This window comes from Triturus cristatus, chromosome 6, assembly GCF_964204655.1.
Source record: "Triturus cristatus chromosome 6, aTriCri1.1, whole genome shotgun sequence".
Classification (NCBI taxonomy): Eukaryota; Metazoa; Chordata; class Amphibia; order Caudata; family Salamandridae; genus Triturus; species Triturus cristatus.
In genome coordinates, this window is record NC_140589.1 from 883,698,152 (window position 1) to 883,711,284 (window position 13,133).

Here is a 13,133-nt window from a genome sequence, read left to right on the forward strand (position 1 = left end):
ACAGACCCTCTCACACACACTTTTCTCAACAAGATTTTTTCCTAGTTTAGAGACTCAGAGACCCATGTTGAAATACAAAAGCAGCACACCACATGACGGCCTTCACATAGAATCCAGCAGCAAATGGGAAACTTTTAACTAGCCGTGGTCCTATTACTGCAGCCCTACCATGGAACGACTGCTGGATGAGTCCTGCTCGAGAAGATTGAACCTACAACAAGTCTGAGGTAAATAAGAATTCCACAGGAATACCATAAAACAGGGACCTATGACCCTTTCGAGCCAGATAGGAGTCGAACCTACAATCTTCTGATCCGTAGTCAGACGCGTTATCCATTGCGCCACTGGCCCCATGTAGGATTACCCATACTTTTGTCCTTAAGAGGACCAGAAGTTGTGTGTGTGTGTGTGTGTGTGTTTTAAAACACCATTCCATCAACCTTTTTAGCCACGTTTACTGCTCACAACCAGAAGACACAAGTAAACCCACCTGACCTCCTGAAATTCTGTTCTGTCAGGTGTTCCTAACTTATACAAAGGACTTTAGGAGGACGAAGGACCTAAAAGTCAGGGGAAATGGTCCTAGGTCCAAGGAAATGTTTTAGATCAGCCTCAGTTTCTTAAATATTCTGCATTAACATCATCAGTTCCACGTCTGTGTGGAGCTGATCTTGAGGACTCCTTAATCAGCAGGCGGGTACAACAATAAAGTGTTTAATATTACAATACAGGCGAAAATTCAGACACCTTGTCATAGGCTCACCTTGTCCAGGGACCCAAGCATGCTGCCTTTCACCTCTCAGAGCCCTTCACCTAACCTACTGTGCAGCTGTCTCACCTTTAATATCACTGTTCCACAGGCAGCATGATGTCACAATGTTCCTTGTCAGTAGCCTGAACCATGAGCCTTTGCAACCCTGGCATAATCTACATACTTCCAATTGGTGAAGTCTTGGACCACAAATGCAGTGAAGAATAATGGATTGTTACTCTTCATGCATTTTTGCCCATTGGCTCAGATTTGAATGCTTGCTGGCCATACGAGCATCTCTGCCAGGCCACCCTATGTCTAGAGACCGTAGATTTAGAGAGTTTATAAACATTGTAGGTTCATCAATGAAGTGTGCTCGCTTCGGCGGCACATATACTAAAATTGGAACGATACAGAGAAGATTAGCATGGCCCCTGCGCAAGGATGACACGCAAATTCGTGAAGCGTTCCATATTTTTACCAGCTTTCAGGAGAGAAATGTTCTATGTTTTCAAGACTAATTGTAATAATAAAGCAGGTTCCAGTGCTTTCCTCCTAATATCTATTTTTCAATTTGTCTCTCCTCAACATTTTTTATGTATTTACCTCGCAGTAATGAAGGTGCACTCTATGGCCAGCTGCATTTAGCAAGGAAGCCTGCAGGACTTCTGGGACTTTTCTTTCCCTTCTTCAGCCTCCCTGTCATTATTCTTCACAACCCCCAAATCTATACTGCTGCCAGCGATGCGTTGCTTTGTGGGAAGCAAGAGAAAGAGAAGGGGAGGGCCTATGCAAATGATGGCCTCAGGGCTGTCTGGGAGTCCCTTTTCAGCAGTACTGTTAAAATCCGCCTTGCAACCAGATTGGTCGGGTAAGCTGAAAAACACCAGGCATGATTGGGCACCAGGTCCTCTAGGCCCTTGGAGGACATATCGGCGCTGCATCCCTCAGTTTCTGAGGTCCAAGAAATGTTCACCCTCCACCCTAATAGAGAGGTCTTGGCCGATCGTGGCCGATCGGGCAGAAGGGAGCAGGGCAAGATGCTCATGATCCTGCTCTAATAATGAACTGCCTTCCTCTCTCCTTACCTGTGGTTCTGCCTGGCTGCTTGGTTCCAGTTGTAGGCCTACATCCCACAGGCAATTTGCTTGTCCCTCTCACACATGTAAATGGGTCAGCACTCAAGTGCACACACCTGCCTGCACCCACAGACCCTCTCACACACACTTTTCTCAACAAGATTTTTTCCTAGTTTAGAGACTCAGAGACCCATGTTGAAATACAAAAGCAGCACACCACATGACGGCCTTCACATAGAATCCAGCAGCAAATGGGAAACTTTTAACTAGCCGTGGTCCTATTACTGCAGCCCTACCATGGAACGACTGCTGGATGAGTCCTGCTCGAGAATATTGAACCTACAACAAGTCTGAGGTAAATAAGAATTCCACAGGAATACCATAAAACAGGGACCTATGACCCTTTCGAGCCAGATAGGAGTCGAACCTACAATCTTCTGATCCGTAGTCAGACGCGTTATCCATTGCGCCACTGGCCCCATGTAGGATTACCCATACTTTTGTCCTTAAGAGGACCAGAAGTTGTGTGTGTGTGTGTGTGTGTGTTTTAAAACACCATTCCATCAACCTTTTTAGCCACGTTTACTGCTCACAACCAGAAGACACAAGTAAACCCACCTGACCTCCTGAAATTCTGTTCTGTCAGGTGTTCCTAACTTATACAAAGGACTTTAGGAGGACGAAGGACCTAAAAGTCAGGGGAAATGGTCCTAGGTCCAAGGAAATGTTTTAGATCAGCCTCAGTTTCTTAAATATTCTGCATTAACATCATCAGTTCCACGTCTGTGTGGAGCTGATCTTGAGGACTCCTTAATCAGCAGGCGGGTACAACAATAAAGTGTTTAATATTACAATACAGGCGAAAATTCAGACACCTTGTCATAGGCTCACCTTGTCCAGGGACCCAAGCATGCTGCCTTTCACCTCTCAGAGCCCTTCACCTAACCTACTGTGCAGCTGTCTCACCTTTAATATCACTGTTCCACAGGCAGCATGATGTCACAATGTTCCTTGTCAGTAGCCTGAACCATGAGCCTTTGCAACCCTGGCATAATCTACATACTTCCAATTGGTGAAGTCCTGGACCACAAATGCAGTGAAGAATAATGGATTGTTACTCTTCATGCATTTTTGCCCATTGGCTCGGATTTGAATGCTTACTGGCCATACGAGCATCTCTGCCAGGCCACCCTATGTCTAGAGACCGTAGATTTAGAGAGTTTATAAACATTGTAGGTTCATCAATGAAGTGTGCTCGCTTCGGCGGCACATATACTAAAATTGGAACGATACAGAGAAGATTAGCATGGCCCCTGCGCAAGGATGACACGCAAATTCGTGAAGCGTTCCATATTTTTACCAGCTTTCAGGAGAGAAATGTTCTATGTTTTCAAGACTAATTGAAATAATAAAGCAGGTTCCAGTGCTTTCCTCCTAATATCTATTTTTCAATTTGTCTCTCCTCAACATTTTTAATGTATTTACCTCGCAGTAATGAAGGTGCACTCTATGGCCAGCTGCATTTAGCAAGGAAGCCTGCAGGACTTCTGGGACTTTTCTTTCCCTTCTTCAGCCTCCCTGTCATTATTCTTCACAACCCCCAAATCTATACTGCTGCCAGCGATGCGTTGCTTTGTGGGAAGCAAGAGAAAGAGAAGGGGAGGGCCTATGCAAATGATGGCCTCAGGGCTGTCTGGGAGTCCCTTTTCAGCAGTACTGTTAAAATCCGCCTTGCAACCAGATTGGTCGGGTAAGCTGAAAAACACCAGGCATGATTGGGCACCAGGTCCTCTAGGCCCTTGGAGGACATATCGGCGCTGCATCCCTCAGTTTCTGAGGTCCAAGAAATGTTCACCCTCCACCCTAATAGAGAGGTCTTGGCCGATCGTGGCCGATCGGGCAGAAGGGAGCAGGGCAAGATGCTCATGATCCTGCTCTAATAATGAACTGCCTTCCTCTCTCCTTACCTGTGGTTCTGCCTGGCTGCTTGGTTCCAGTTGTAGGCCTACATCCCACAGGCAATTTGCTTGTCCCTCTCACACATGTAAATGGGTCAGCACTCAAGTGCACACACCTGCCTGCACCCACAGACCCTCTCACACACACTTTTCTCAACAAGATTTTTTCCTAGTTTAGAGACTCAGAGACCCATGTTGAAATACAAAAGCAGCACACCACATGACGGCCTTCACATAGAATCCAGCAGCAAATGGGAAACTTTTAACTAGCCGTGGTCCTATTACTGCAGCCCTACCATGGAACGACTGCTGGATGAGTCCTGCTCGAGAATATTGAACCTACAACAAGTCTGAGGTAAATAAGAATTCCACAGGAATACCATAAAACAGGGACCTATGACCCTTTCGAGCCAGATAGGAGTCGAACCTACAATCTTCTGATCCGTAGTCAGACGCGTTATCCATTGCGCCACTGGCCCCATGTAGGATTACCCATACTTTTGTCCTTAAGAGGACCAGAAGTTGTGTGTGTGTGTGTGTGTGTGTGTGTGTGTGTGTTTTAAAACACCATTCCATCAACCTTTTTAGCCACGTTTACTGCTCACAACCAGAAGACACAAGTAAACCCACCTGACCTCCTGAAATTCTGTTCTGTCAGGTGTTCCTAACTTATACAAAGGACTTTAGGAGGACGAAGGACCTAAAAGTCAGGGGAAATGGTCCTAGGTCCAAGGAAATGTTTTAGATCAGCCTCAGTTTCTTAAATATTCTGCATTAACATCATCAGTTCCACGTCTGTGTGGAGCTGATCTTGAGGACTCCTTAATCAGCAGGCGGGTACAACAATAAAGTGTTTAATATTACAATACAGGCGAAAATTCAGACACCTTGTCATAGGCTCACCTTGTCCAGGGACCCAAGCATGCTGCCTTTCACCTCTCAGAGCCCTTCACCTAACCTACTGTGCAGCTGTCTCACCTTTAATATCACTGTTCCACAGGCAGCATGATGTCACAATGTTCCTTGTCAGTAGCCTGAACCATGAGCCTTTGCAACCCTGGCATAATCTACATACTTCCAATTGGTGAAGTCTTGGACCACAAATGCAGTGAAGAATAATGGATTGTTACTCTTCATGCATTTTTGCCCATTGGCTCAGATTTGAATGCTTACTGGCCATACGAGCATCTCTGCCAGGCCACCCTATGTCTAGAGACCGTAGATTTAGAGAGTTTATAAACATTGTAGGTTCATCAATGAAGTGTGCTCGCTTCGGCGGCACATATACTAAAATTGGAACGATACAGAGAAGATTAGCATGGCCCCTGCGCAAGGATGACACGCAAATTCGTGAAGCGTTCCATATTTTTACCAGCTTTCAGGAGAGAAATGTTCTATGTTTTCAAGACTAATTGAAATAATAAAGCAGGTTCCAGTGCTTTCCTCCTAATATCTATTTTTCAATTTGTCTCTCCTCAACATTTTTAATGTATTTACCTCGCAGTAATGAAGGTGCACTCTATGGCCAGCTGCATTTAGCAAGGAAGCCTGCAGGACTTCTGGGACTTTTCTTTCCCTTCTTCAGCCTCCCTGTCATTATTCTTCACAACCCCCAAATCTATACTGCTGCCAGCGATGCGTTGCTTTGTGGGAAGCAAGAGAAAGAGAAGGGGAGGGCCTATGCAAATGATGGCCTCAGGGCTGTCTGGGAGTCCCTTTTCAGCAGTACTGTTAAAATCCGCCTTGCAACCAGATTGGTCGGGTAAGCTGAAAAACACCAGGCATGATTGGGCACCAGGTCCTCTAGGCCCTTGGAGGACATATCGGCGCTGCATCCCTCAGTTTCTGAGGTCCAAGAAATGTTCACCCTCCACCCTAATAGAGAGGTCGTGGCCGATCGGGGCAGAAGGGAGCAGGGCAAGATGCTCATGATCCTGCTCTAATAATGAACTGCCTTCCTCTCTCCTTACCTGTGGTTCTGCCTGGCTGCTTGGTTCCAGTTGTAGGCCTACATCCCACAGGCAATTTGCTTGTCCCTCTCACACATGTAAATGGGTCAGCACTCAAGTGCACACACCTGCCTGCACCCACAGACCCTCTCACACACACTTTTCTCAACAAGATTTTTTCCTAGTTTAGAGACTCAGAGACCCATGTTGAAATACAAAAGCAGCACACCACATGACGGCCTTCACATAGAATCCAGCAGCAAATGGGAAACTTTTAACTAGCCGTGGTCCTATTACTGCAGCCCTACCATGGAACGACTGCTGGATGAGTCCTGCTCGAGAATATTGAACCTACAACAAGTCTGAGGTAAATAAGAATTCCACAGGAATACCATAAAACAGGGACCTATGACCCTTTCGAGCCAGATAGGAGTCGAACCTACAATCTTCTGATCCGTAGTCAGACGCGTTATCCATTGCGCCACTGGCCCCATGTAGGATTACCCATACTTTTGTCCTTAAGAGGACCAGAAGTTGTGTGTGTGTGTGTGTGTTTTAAAACACCATTCCATCAACCTTTTTAGCCACGTTTACTGCTCACAACCAGAAGACACAAGTAAACCCACCTGACCTCCTGAAATTCTGTTCTGTCAGGTGTTCCTAACTTATACAAAGGACTTTAGGAGGACGAAGGACCTAAAAGTTAGGGGAAATGGTCCTAGGTCCAAGGAAATGTTTTAGATCAGCCTCAGTTTCTTAAATATTCTGCATTAACATCATCAGTTCCACGTCTGTGTGGAGCTGATCTTGAGGACTCCTTAATCAGCAGGCGGGTACAACAATAAAGTGTTTAATATTACAATACAGGCGAAAATTCAGACACCTTGTCATAGGCTCACCTTGTCCAGGGACCCAAGCATGCTGCCTTTCACCTCTCAGAGCCCTTCACCTAACCTACTGTGCAGCTGTCTCACCTTTAATATCACTGTTCCACAGGCAGCATGATGTCACAATGTTCCTTGTCAGTAGCCTGAACCATGAGCCTTTGCAACCCTGGCATAATCTACATACTTCCAATTGGTGAAGTCTTGGACCACAAATGCAGTGAAGAATAATGGATTGTTACTCTTCATGCATTTTTGCCCATTGGCTCAGATTTGAATGCTTACTGGCCATACGAGCATCTCTGCCAGGCCACCCTATGTCTAGAGACCGTAGATTTAGAGAGTTTATAAACATTGTAGGTTCATCAATGAAGTGTGCTCGCTTCGGCGGCACATATACTAAAATTGGAACGATACAGAGAAGATTAGCATGGCCCCTGCGCAAGGATGACACGCAAATTCGTGAAGCGTTCCATATTTTTACCAGCTTTCAGGAGAGAAATGTTCTATGTTTTCAAGACTAATTGAAATAATAAAGCAGGTTCCAGTGCTTTCCTCCTAATATCTATTTTTCAATTTGTCTCTCCTCAACATTTTTAATGTATTTACCTCGCAGTAATGAAGGTGCACTCTATGGCCAGCTGCATTTAGCAAGGAAGCCTGCAGGACTTCTGGGACTTTTCTTTCCCTTCTTCAGCCTCCCTGTCATTATTCTTCACAACCCCCAAATCTATACTGCTGCCAGCGATGCGTTGCTTTGTGGGAAGCAAGAGAAAGAGAAGGGGAGGGCCTATGCAAATGATGGCCTCAGGGCTGTCTGGGAGTCCCTTTTCAGCAGTACTGTTAAAATCCGCCTTGCAACCAGATTGGTCGGGTAAGCTGAAAAACACCAGGCATGATTGGGCACCAGGTCCTCTAGGCCCTTGGAGGACATATCGGCGCTGCATCCCTCAGTTTCTGAGGTCCAAGAAATGTTCACCCTCCACCCTAATAGAGAGGTCTTGGCCGATCGTGGCCGATCGGGCAGAAGGGAGCAGGGCAAGATGCTCATGATCCTGCTCTAATAATGAACTGCCTTCCTCTCTCCTTACCTGTGGTTCTGCCTGGCTGCTTGGTTCCAGTTGTAGGCCTACATCCCACAGGCAATTTGCTTGTCCCTCTCACACATGTAAATGGGTCAGCACTCAAGTGCACACACCTGCCTGCACCCACAGACCCTCTCACACACACTTTTCTCAACAAGATTTTTTCCTAGTTTAGAGACTCAGAGACCCATGTTGAAATACAAAAGCAGCACACCACATGACGGCCTTCACATAGAATCCAGCAGCAAATGGGAAACTTTTAACTAGCCGTGGTCCTATTACTGCAGCCCTACCATGGAACGACTGCTGGATGAGTCCTGCTCGAGAAGATTGAACCTACAACAAGTCTGAGGTAAATAAGAATTCCACAGGAATACCATAAAACAGGGACCTATGACCCTTTCGAGCCAGATAGGAGTCGAACCTACAATCTTCTGATCCGTAGTCAGACGCGTTATCCATTGCGCCACTGGCCCCATGTAGGATTACCCATACTTTTGTCCTTAAGAGGACCAGAAGTTGTGTGTGTGTGTGTGTGTGTGTTTTAAAACACCATTCCATCAACCTTTTTAGCCACGTTTACTGCTCACAACCAGAAGACACAAGTAAACCCACCTGACCTCCTGAAATTCTGTTCTGTCAGGTGTTCCTAACTTATACAAAGGACTTTAGGAGGACGAAGGACCTAAAAGTCAGGGGAAATGGTCCTAGGTCCAAGGAAATGTTTTAGATCAGCCTCAGTTTCTTAAATATTCTGCATTAACATCATCAGTTCCACGTCTGTGTGGAGCTGATCTTGAGGACTCCTTAATCAGCAGGCGGGTACAACAATAAAGTGTTTAATATTACAATACAGGCGAAAATTCAGACACCTTGTCATAGGCTCACCTTGTCCAGGGACCCAAGCATGCTGCCTTTCACCTCTCAGAGCCCTTCACCTAACCTACTGTGCAGCTGTCTCACCTTTAATATCACTGTTCCACAGGCAGCATGATGTCACAATGTTCCTTGTCAGTAGCCTGAACCATGAGCCTTTGCAACCCTGGCATAATCTACATACTTCCAATTGGTGAAGTCTTGGACCACAAATGCAGTGAAGAATAATGGATTGTTACTCTTCATGCATTTTTGCCCATTGGCTCAGATTTGAATGCTTACTGGCCATACGAGCATCTCTGCCAGGCCACCCTATGTCTAGAGACCGTAGATTTAGAGAGTTTATAAACATTGTAGGTTCATCAATGAAGTGTGCTCGCTTCGGCGGCACATATACTAAAATTGGAACGATACAGAGAAGATTAGCATGGCCCCTGCGCAAGGATGACACGCAAATTCGTGAAGCGTTCCATATTTTTACCAGCTTTCAGGAGAGAAATGTTCTATGTTTTCAAGACTAATTGAAATAATAAAGCAGGTTCCAGTGCTTTCCTCCTAATATCTATTTTTCAATTTGTCTCTCCTCAACATTTTTAATGTATTTACCTCGCAGTAATGAAGGTGCACTCTATGGCCAGCTGCATTTAGCAAGGAAGCCTGCAGGACTTCTGGGACTTTTCTTTCCCTTCTTCAGCCTCCCTGTCATTATTCTTCACAACCCCCAAATCTATACTGCTGCCAGCGATGCGTTGCTTTGTGGGAAGCAAGAGAAAGAGAAGGGGAGGGCCTATGCAAATGATGGCCTCAGGGCTGTCTGGGAGTCCCTTTTCAGCAGTACTGTTAAAATCCGCCTTGCAACCAGATTGGTCGGGTAAGCTGAAAAACACCAGGCATGATTGGGCACCAGGTCCTCTAGGCCCTTGGAGGACATATCGGCGCTGCATCCCTCAGTTTCTGAGGTCCAAGAAATGTTCACCCTCCACCCTAATAGAGAGGTCTTGGCCGATCGTGGCCGATCGGGCAGAAGGGAGCAGGGCAAGATGCTCATGATCCTGCTCTAATAATGAACTGCCTTCCTCTCTCCTTACCTGTGGTTCTGCCTGGCTGCTTGGTTCCAGTTGTAGGCCTACATCCCACAGGCAATTTGCTTGTCCCTCTCACACATGTAAATGGGTCAGCACTCAAGTGCACACACCTGCCTGCACCCACAGACCCTCTCACACACACTTTTCTCAACAAGATTTTTTCCTAGTTTAGAGACTCAGAGACCCATGTTGAAATACAAAAGCAGCACACCACATGACGGCCTTCACATAGAATCCAGCAGCAAATGGGAAACTTTTAACTAGCCGTGGTCCTATTACTGCAGCCCTACCATGGAACGACTGCTGGATGAGTCCTGCTCGAGAAGATTGAACCTACAACAAGTCTGAGGTAAATAAGAATTCCACAGGAATACCATAAAACAGGGACCTATGACCCTTTCGAGCCAGATAGGAGTCGAACCTACAATCTTCTGATCCGTAGTCAGACGCGTTATCCATTGCGCCACTGGCCCCATGTAGGATTACCCATACTTTTGTCCTTAAGAGGACCAGAAGTTGTGTGTGTGTGTGTGTGTGTGTTTTAAAACACCATTCCATCAACCTTTTTAGCCACGTTTACTGCTCACAACCAGAAGACACAAGTAAACCCACCTGACCTCCTGAAATTCTGTTCTGTCAGGTGTTCCTAACTTATACAAAGGACTTTAGGAGGACGAAGGACCTAAAAGTCAGGGGAAATGGTCCTAGGTCCAAGGAAATGTTTTAGATCAGCCTCAGTTTCTTAAATATTCTGCATTAACATCATCAGTTCCACGTCTGTGTGGAGCTGATCTTGAGGACTCCTTAATCAGCAGGCGGGTACAACAATAAAGTGTTTAATATTACAATACAGGCGAAAATTCAGACACCTTGTCATAGGCTCACCTTGTCCAGGGACCCAAGCATGCTGCCTTTCACCTCTCAGAGCCCTTCACCTAACCTACTGTGCAGCTGTCTCACCTTTAATATCACTGTTCCACAGGCAGCATGATGTCACAATGTTCCTTGTCAGTAGCCTGAACCATGAGCCTTTGCAACCCTGGCATAATCTACATACTTCCAATTGGTGAAGTCTTGGACCACAAATGCAGTGAAGAATAATGGATTGTTACTCTTCATGCATTTTTGCCCATTGGCTCAGATTTGAATGCTTGCTGGCCATACGAGCATCTCTGCCAGGCCACCCTATGTCTAGAGACCGTAGATTTAGAGAGTTTATAAACATTGTAGGTTCATCAATGAAGTGTGCTCGCTTCGGCGGCACATATACTAAAATTGGAACGATACAGAGAAGATTAGCATGGCCCCTGCGCAAGGATGACACGCAAATTCGTGAAGCGTTCCATATTTTTACCAGCTTTCAGGAGAGAAATGTTCTATGTTTTCAAGACTAATTGTAATAATAAAGCAGGTTCCAGTGCTTTCCTCCTAATATCTATTTTTCAATTTGTCTCTCCTCAACATTTTTTATGTATTTACCTCGCAGTAATGAAGGTGCACTCTATGGCCAGCTGCATTTAGCAAGGAAGCCTGCAGGACTTCTGGGACTTTTCTTTCCCTTCTTCAGCCTCCCTGTCATTATTCTTCACAACCCCCAAATCTATACTGCTGCCAGCGATGCGTTGCTTTGTGGGAAGCAAGAGAAAGAGAAGGGGAGGGCCTATGCAAATGATGGCCTCAGGGCTGTCTGGGAGTCCCTTTTCAGCAGTACTGTTAAAATCCGCCTTGCAACCAGATTGGTCGGGTAAGCTGAAAAACACCAGGCATGATTGGGCACCAGGTCCTCTAGGCCCTTGGAGGACATATCGGCGCTGCATCCCTCAGTTTCTGAGGTCCAAGAAATGTTCACCCTCCACCCTAATAGAGAGGTCTTGGCCGATCGTGGCCGATCGGGCAGAAGGGAGCAGGGCAAGATGCTCATGATCCTGCTCTAATAATGAACTGCCTTCCTCTCTCCTTACCTGTGGTTCTGCCTGGCTGCTTGGTTCCAGTTGTAGGCCTACATCCCACAGGCAATTTGCTTGTCCCTCTCACACATGTAAATGGGTCAGCACTCAAGTGCACACACCTGCCTGCACCCACAGACCCTCTCACACACACTTTTCTCAACAAGATTTTTTCCTAGTTTAGAGACTCAGAGACCCATGTTGAAATACAAAAGCAGCACACCACATGACGGCCTTCACATAGAATCCAGCAGCAAATGGGAAACTTTTAACTAGCCGTGGTCCTATTACTGCAGCCCTACCATGGAACGACTGCTGGATGAGTCCTGCTCGAGAATATTGAACCTACAACAAGTCTGAGGTAAATAAGAATTCCACAGGAATACCATAAAACAGGGACCTATGACCCTTTCGAGCCAGATAGGAGTCGAACCTACAATCTTCTGATCCGTAGTCAGACGCGTTATCCATTGCGCCACTGGCCCCATGTAGGATTACCCATACTTTTGTCCTTAAGAGGACCAGAAGTTGTGTGTGTGTGTGTGTGTGTGTTTTAAAACACCATTCCATCAACCTTTTTAGCCACGTTTACTGCTCACAACCAGAAGACACAAGTAAACCCACCTGACCTCCTGAAATTCTGTTCTGTCAGGTGTTCCTAACTTATACAAAGGACTTTAGGAGGACGAAGGACCTAAAAGTCAGGGGAAATGGTCCTAGGTCCAAGGAAATGTTTTAGATCAGCCTCAGTTTCTTAAATATTCTGCATTAACATCATCAGTTCCACGTCTGTGTGGAGCTGATCTTGAGGACTCCTTAATCAGCAGGCGGGTACAACAATAAAGTGTTTAATATTACAATACAGGCGAAAATTCAGACACCTTGTCATAGGCTCACCTTGTCCAGGGACCCAAGCATGCTGCCTTTCACCTCTCAGAGCCCTTCACCTAACCTACTGTGCAGCTGTCTCACCTTTAATATCACTGTTCCACAGGCAGCATGATGTCACAATGTTCCTTGTCAGTAGCCTGAACCATGAGCCTTTGCAACCCTGGCATAATCTACATACTTCCAATTGGTGAAGTCCTGGACCACAAATGCAGTGAAGAATAATGGATTGTTACTCTTCATGCATTTTTGCCCATTGGCTCGGATTTGAATGCTTACTGGCCATACGAGCATCTCTGCCAGGCCACCCTATGTCTAGAGACCGTAGATTTAGAGAGTTTATAAACATTGTAGGTTCATCAATGAAGTGTGCTCGCTTCGGCGGCACATATACTAAAATTGGAACGATACAGAGAAGATTAGCATGGCCCCTGCGCAAGGATGACACGCAAATTCGTGAAGCGTTCCATATTTTTACCAGCTTTCAGGAGAGAAATGTTCTATGTTTTCAAGACTAATTGAAATAATAAAGCAGGTTCCAGTGCTTTCCTCCTAATATCTATTTTTCAATTTGTCTCTCCTCAACATTTTTAATGTATTTACCTCGCAGTAATGAAGGTGCACTCTATGGC

General features: G+C 45.8%; 14 non-coding genes across 14 annotated transcripts; 7 read left to right on the forward strand and 7 right to left on the reverse strand.

Annotated features, from left to right (window-relative positions):
- Window positions 1-278: 278 nt before the first annotated feature.
- Window positions 279-351, reverse strand: TRNAR-ACG (transfer RNA arginine (anticodon ACG)). The gene has a single exon. It is a non-coding gene; the product is annotated as a tRNA-Arg (tRNA).
- A 772-nt stretch (window positions 352-1,123) lies between these two features.
- On the forward strand, window positions 1,124-1,230 carry LOC146819703 (U6 spliceosomal RNA). Its single transcript, XR_014964234.1, has one exon. It is a non-coding gene; the product is annotated as a U6 spliceosomal RNA (small nuclear RNA).
- Window positions 1,231-2,236: 1,006 nt separating this feature from the next.
- On the reverse strand, window positions 2,237-2,309 carry TRNAR-ACG (transfer RNA arginine (anticodon ACG)). Its single transcript has one exon. It is a non-coding gene; the product is annotated as a tRNA-Arg (tRNA).
- A 772-nt stretch (window positions 2,310-3,081) lies between these two features.
- LOC146819705 (U6 spliceosomal RNA) lies at window positions 3,082-3,188 on the forward strand. Its single transcript, XR_014964235.1, has one exon. It is a non-coding gene; the product is annotated as a U6 spliceosomal RNA (small nuclear RNA).
- A 1,006-nt stretch (window positions 3,189-4,194) lies between these two features.
- TRNAR-ACG (transfer RNA arginine (anticodon ACG)) lies at window positions 4,195-4,267 on the reverse strand. The gene has a single exon. It is a non-coding gene; the product is annotated as a tRNA-Arg (tRNA).
- Window positions 4,268-5,051: 784 nt separating this feature from the next.
- On the forward strand, window positions 5,052-5,158 carry LOC146819707 (U6 spliceosomal RNA). The gene has a single exon (XR_014964236.1). It is a non-coding gene; the product is annotated as a U6 spliceosomal RNA (small nuclear RNA).
- A 997-nt stretch (window positions 5,159-6,155) lies between these two features.
- TRNAR-ACG (transfer RNA arginine (anticodon ACG)) lies at window positions 6,156-6,228 on the reverse strand. The gene has a single exon. It is a non-coding gene; the product is annotated as a tRNA-Arg (tRNA).
- Window positions 6,229-6,996: 768 nt separating this feature from the next.
- Window positions 6,997-7,103, forward strand: LOC146819709 (U6 spliceosomal RNA). Its single transcript, XR_014964237.1, has one exon. It is a non-coding gene; the product is annotated as a U6 spliceosomal RNA (small nuclear RNA).
- A 1,006-nt stretch (window positions 7,104-8,109) lies between these two features.
- TRNAR-ACG (transfer RNA arginine (anticodon ACG)) lies at window positions 8,110-8,182 on the reverse strand. The gene has a single exon. It is a non-coding gene; the product is annotated as a tRNA-Arg (tRNA).
- Window positions 8,183-8,954: 772 nt separating this feature from the next.
- On the forward strand, window positions 8,955-9,061 carry LOC146819711 (U6 spliceosomal RNA). Its single transcript, XR_014964238.1, has one exon. It is a non-coding gene; the product is annotated as a U6 spliceosomal RNA (small nuclear RNA).
- Window positions 9,062-10,067: 1,006 nt separating this feature from the next.
- Window positions 10,068-10,140, reverse strand: TRNAR-ACG (transfer RNA arginine (anticodon ACG)). The gene has a single exon. It is a non-coding gene; the product is annotated as a tRNA-Arg (tRNA).
- Window positions 10,141-10,912: 772 nt separating this feature from the next.
- On the forward strand, window positions 10,913-11,019 carry LOC146819713 (U6 spliceosomal RNA). Its single transcript, XR_014964239.1, has one exon. It is a non-coding gene; the product is annotated as a U6 spliceosomal RNA (small nuclear RNA).
- A 1,006-nt stretch (window positions 11,020-12,025) lies between these two features.
- TRNAR-ACG (transfer RNA arginine (anticodon ACG)) lies at window positions 12,026-12,098 on the reverse strand. The gene has a single exon. It is a non-coding gene; the product is annotated as a tRNA-Arg (tRNA).
- A 772-nt stretch (window positions 12,099-12,870) lies between these two features.
- On the forward strand, window positions 12,871-12,977 carry LOC146819715 (U6 spliceosomal RNA). The gene has a single exon (XR_014964240.1). It is a non-coding gene; the product is annotated as a U6 spliceosomal RNA (small nuclear RNA).
- Window positions 12,978-13,133: the final 156 nt, after the last annotated feature.